We start from the raw sequence: 6,000 nt of genomic DNA, 5'->3' as shown, positions 1-6,000 counted from the left end.
TGACACAAGCGCAATGGCAAATGTTGAGGACCCACTTAAGACCGTGCTATTGAACATTGATGTTGATGATAATGCTAGAAGGGTGGAGTGTGTAAACGCATTACATGGCATGGGCTTGTATTCTTATGAACCGAGGAAGTTATCTCTTAATCTTGAAAATCACAAAACTCCTCCTACCAAGCCATCTATTGAGGAGCCACCGGTGTTGGAGTTGAAACCACTTCCTCCTCACCTCAGGTATGAATTTCTTGGTACTAATTTCACTTTGCCGGTTATTCTTTCTTCTTGCTTGACTAACGTGCAGGTTGATGCCACTTTGGCGGTTCTTCAAAAGCGCAAGCGGGCGATTGGATGGACCTTGGCGGATATTCGGGGTATTAGCCCCGCGTTTTGCATGCACAAGATAATATTGGAGGAGGATGCTCGGTCGTCTCTTGAACATCAAAGGAGACTCAATGAGGTCATGCAAGAGGTGGTTAAAAAGGAAGTCATCAAGTGGCTTGACACCGGTGTGGTGTATCCAATTTCTGACAGTTCGCGGACTTCTCCGGTACAATGTGTGCCAAAGAAAGGAGGAATGACGGTGGTGACCAATGACAACAATGAACTTATTCTGACTCGTACGGTGACGGGTTAGAGGGTATGCATGGACTACCGGAATTTGAAAAAGGTGACTAGAAAGGATCATTTCCCATTGCCGTTCTTGGACCAAATGCTTGATCGTCTTGCGGGCCGGTCTTATTATTTTTTTTTGGATGGGTATTCAGGCTATAACTAAATTCTCATTGCCCCGGAAGACCAAGAAAAGACAACCTTCACATGTCCTTATGGCACATTCGCCTTCTCTCGAATGCCATTTGGATTATGCAATGCACCGGCGACCTTCCAACGATGTATGATGGAAATCTTCACCGACATGGTGGAGGACATTTTGGAGGTCTTCATGGATGATTTTAGTGTGGTTGGGGACTCATTTGGTGATTGCTTGCAAAACTTGGATCGTGTGTTGGCCCGATGCGAAGACACAAACTTGGTTCTCAATTGGGAGAAATGCCATTTTATGGTAGAAGAAGGAATTGTGTTGGGTCACAAAATTTCAAAAAGAGGGATTGAGGTTGATAAGGCAAAAATTGAGGTTATCTCAAGGCTCCCTCCCCCTACTTTTGTCAAAGGGGTGAGGAGTTTTCTTGGTCACACGGATTTCTACCGAAGATTCATCAAAGACTTCTCTAAGGTAGTTAACCCGTTGTGTAAATTGCTAGAGAAAGATGCCAAATATGTGTTCGATGAGAAATGTATGGAGGTTTTCGAGCTTCTAAAGCAAAAGTTGACGACTACCCCTATCATTACTGCACCAAATTGGAGCTTGCCCTTTGAGCTCATGTGCGACGCTAGTGATGTTGCGGTGGGGGCGGTTTTGGGCCAAAGAATCAACAAAATATTCCATCTGGCGTACTACGCAAGTAAGACAATGAATGAAGCTCAAAGGAACTACACGGTCACCGAGAAGGAATTGCTTGCCATTGTTTTTGCCATGGAAAAGTTTCGCCCATACCTTATGGGGGCCAAAGTGATTATTCATACCGATCACGCCGCCTTTAGGTATTTGATGATGAAGAAAGATTCTAAAGCAAGGTTAATGAGATGGGTGCTTCTTCTTCAAGAATTTGATTTGGAGATTGTTGATATAAGGGTAGTGAAAATCAAGTGGCGGACCACTTGTCTCGATTGGAGGAGGAAGGGAGGCCTTTGGACGGCCTTGAGATAAATGATGCTTTTCCGGATGAACAACTCCTCTCGGTTTCAATGCTAGACATGCCATGGTTTGCCGACATTGCCAATTATCTTGTTACCGGTGTGGTTCCGTATGAGCTCTCTTCTAACCAAAGGAAGAAGCTCAAGCGGGATTGCTTGGACTACTATTGGGATGAGCTGTATCTTTTCAAAATTTACACCGATGGTGTAATTCGCCGGTGTGTTTTTGAAGAAGAGCAATTGAATATTGTGGAAGCTTGTCACTCTTCACCCTATGGTGGCCATCATGGCGGGGCGAGGACAGTATCTAAAGTGTTGAGCTGTGGTTTTTATTGGCCTTCGTTGTTCAAGGATGCCGGTGACTTTGTGAAAAGATGTGATGAATGCCAACGTGCCGGAGGGATTTTGAAGAAAGATGAGATGCCCCTTAACACGATTCTAGAGGTTGACATTTTTTATGTTTGGGGGATAGACTTCATAGGACCATTCGTAAGTTCTTGTGGCAACACTTACATCTTGGTAGCGGTTGATTATGTGTCGAAATGGGTTGAGGCCATAGCTTTGACAAATAATGAAGCTCGAAGTGTTGTGGCGTTCTTGAAAAAGAGTATCTTCACGAGGTTTGGCACTCCACGTGCTATCATCAGTGACGGGGGTTCTCATTTTTGCAACCGGGCTTTTGACTTTTTGCTAGCCAAGTATGGGGTAAATCACAAGGTGACCACTCCTTATCATCCTCAAGCGAGTGGCCAAGTCGAAGTGTCCAACCGTGAGATCAAGAGTATTTTGTCCAAGACTGTCAATGCAAATAGGACCGACTGGTCGAAGAAATTGGATGATGCTCTTTGGGCTTATCGTACAGCTTTCAAAACTCTGATTGGTATGTCGCCGTATCGTTTGGTGTTTGGGAAGGCTTGTCATCTTCCGGTAGAATTGGAACATAAGGCTATGTGGGCTCTGAAAAAGTTGAACTTAGAATGGGATGTAGCTGCAAATCTCCGGGTTGAGCAATTGAATGAACTTGATGAGTTTAGGTTTCATGCTTACTCTAGCTCGTCCTTGTATAAGGACAAGATGAAGTACCTTCATGATAAGTATGCCCGAGGGAAGGAATTCAAAGTTGGTGACATGGTTCTTCTTTTCAATTCCCGGTTGAGGCTATTTCCGGGCAAGCTGAAGTCTAAGTGGAGCGGCCCTTTTGAAGTGGTTGGTGTAACTCCCTTTGGTGCCATTGATCTCAAAAATAAAAATGGTGAAGTTTTCCGAGTCAATGGCCATCTTGTCAAGCACTATTTGGGAAAGATTGATGACAGCCACGTGGTGGCACGCATTTATTTGAAATGACTGTGATAGTAACATGCGTCGTGTCGCGACGTTAAATCAGGCACTTCTTGGGAGGCAACCCATGTCTTTTCCTTTTTTTTTGTTTTTCTGTTGTAGAATAGGATTTTTGAGCTGATAATTTGTGAAGTGTTGCAGGGAATAATGTTGCACCAGTGCAGGGCAAAAGTGCAAAAAATGGTCAGTCCCTGAAAATGGCCTACGCAGCCGCGCACCAAAGTAGTGTTGTCTGCGTGGGCTTGAGCAGCTGAAAGTTCATTCTCAGAAGATTCAACGTGGTCCGCATCCCTTGCTGTGCGGTCCGCGTGTGGAAACTTAAAATGGCATGCTCTCTGATAAAATTCATATGCGACCGCGATCCAAAGCAGTGCGGTCCGCGTGGGTAAAGCTGAAATCACCAAGTCTCTGATAATTTCCACGTGGCCGCGCACCAAAACAGTGCAGTCCGCGTGGGCTGAGCAGTCAAAGGTGAAGGAATGAAAACCAGCGCAGACCGCGGCCATTTTCGTGCGGCCGCGCTGGTTGGTAAGTTGTGAGTTCCCAGGTTTTTTTTTATAAATAGAAGCCTTGGGCCTCATTTGAACCTTTTCGCAAATTTTCATCTGGAGCTTTAATTTTCACTGTACATCCGCATCTCTTGCTCAGTTAGTTGATTTCTCATTACTCCCTGGTAACAACTCTTGTTTATTTCATTCATAGCCTAATGTTTGTTTCTTTTAATCGCTCCCTACTAGTATAACTTCTTATTTTTGTCCTCTTTCTTCTTAGTTAACTGTTAGTTTAGATTTTTATTGTTTTGGTTGAATCATGGGGCATAAATGCATGTTAATTAATTGAGTAGGAACATTTAGGACTCAAATTGTGAACAAAAATGGGACTTAATGGAAGAGTATCCCGGCTCAGTTATATTTGCCCTACGCGGTCGCGCAGCATTCTTGCGCGGTTCGTGTGGCCCCTTGTGTGCAAGGACGAACATTCTCAGCGCGATCCGCGTGCCAATTCTATGCAGTCCGCGCTGAAGCCACGCGGTCGCGGTCCAAAACAGTGCGGACCGCGTCGGCTTATTCAGAGAAACATGTGTGGGTATCAATATACTGCGCGAACCGCGTGCCTTTTGTTCCGGTCCGCGCCCTTCTATCTGTGTAACTGTGTCTGCAACTGTGCATTCAACTGAACTGTTTATTTCATATTATGTGCTTCTACTAACAATGTTAGACACGTATTCCTTGCAGACAATGGTTCAAAAACAAGTGGCTAAAAAACGAGCGGGCAAACAAATACCACCAAGGAGAGGTGGTTCCTCCCGTGGGGGAAAAGGAAAAAGAATTGTAAAGTTGAATCCTCAAACCAGGGAAGCGATAAAAAAAACCGAAAGATAATTCGGGAAGCTGATAGAGCTGCAGCTCACTCCACGGGGAGTGAGTATGCACCTTCGAGGAGTGTCACTTCAGAGTCTGCCCCTACACACATGTCCACATCTTTTTCAGCTACAGGATTCCCCATCTCCTGGTCGTGCTGATGTAGCCACTTCCAAAAAGCCGGTAAATGTCATCTCGGACTCGTCTGATGAGTACGGAGCAGAAAAAGCAAATGAGAACACCTACTCCACTTCTCCCACAGTTTCACTATCAGGGGAAAGTGGAGGATATGCCGAAGGAGGTGCACCACAGGTTGGAGGTATAGAGAGGACCAGGAGACCGGGGGCATGGGAAGATAGGTTTGTCAGTGAGGTCGCTTTCCACAAATTCAAGGAATGGTGGCCCAAGAGAAAGTTGATTCCGGAAAGGCGGTTCATAGATGCCGATCTTGTCCCACTCAACCCTCATGTGCAAGCACAATTCCGCACTAGAGAGGGTTGGGTATTATTCAAAGAGCGAGTTGAAATTGCAAACGAGCACATGGTGAAGGAGTTTTATTGCAATGTCCACCACACAGTTCGGGACTCCAAAGCAACAAAAGTGAGGGACAAGATCGTGATATTTGATGGGAAGTCGCTGAATGACTTCTTGGGGTTTGAAGAAGAGGATGAGTCTCAGTATCTTGAGAAGCTGGCAATGAAAGAGGAGGTTCGTCCGTGGTTGGCCGAGCATTTAGCAGCTCCAGGTACAGTCCATGTTTGGTTGAAGGCACAGGAAAAGATTTTTTGGAACACCCTCAACTTTGAAGCAAAAGGGTGGTTGACCTTCGTGTGTAGTCGACTTGACCCGTCTACACACGATCACTCCATTCCCCTTCCTCGGGTTGTCTTGGTAGCATCTATCATGTCGGGTTTCCCTCTGAATGTAGGTAATATAATGCCGAGAATGATTTCTATTGTCAGTAATGATACAAAAACAAACTACCCCTTTCCGAACACACTCTCCCTTTACTTCAGAGAGTTGAAAGTGAAGAAGAAAAGATATGATGTTACGGTACCTTAAGTGGCCCACTACTAGTGGTATGATCAGTTGGGTCCGGACAACCCAAAGAGAGGCAAAAAGACTCAAGCTTCCACCTCCTCTGCACCTGGCCAGTCTGAAGAGCCAGTTGCTACTGAGCAGCCCCCTGAGCCCACTACTGATGAGGCACTGCCCCCAGGCCCTTCCTCCACAGCTGGTCTATCTGTCGCAGCTGATCCGGTGATTCCTTCATCAAAGACTCACAGGTTCACTGCCAACCAGCTCACTCACTCCCTTGCCAGTTTGAACAATTGGATGTCAGTTGTGACATCCAAGTTGTCTACTTTGACCATTGTTGTGCAGGCATAGGGAGCACTAGCTACTATTGAGATTCCCTCCTCCATTAAGGATGCAATGAAGAAGATTCTGGCCAACCAGGAAAAGATGATGGCGACGCAGGATGCCTTCTCTAATGATAGCATCAAGAACAAGGATATAGTTAAGGACAATGATAGAGATGATAGAG

Source organism: Nicotiana sylvestris, chromosome 6, assembly GCF_000393655.2.
Source record: "Nicotiana sylvestris chromosome 6, ASM39365v2, whole genome shotgun sequence".
NCBI lineage: Eukaryota > Viridiplantae > Streptophyta > Magnoliopsida > Solanales > Solanaceae > Nicotiana > Nicotiana sylvestris.
This window is presented reverse-complemented; position numbering follows the sequence as displayed.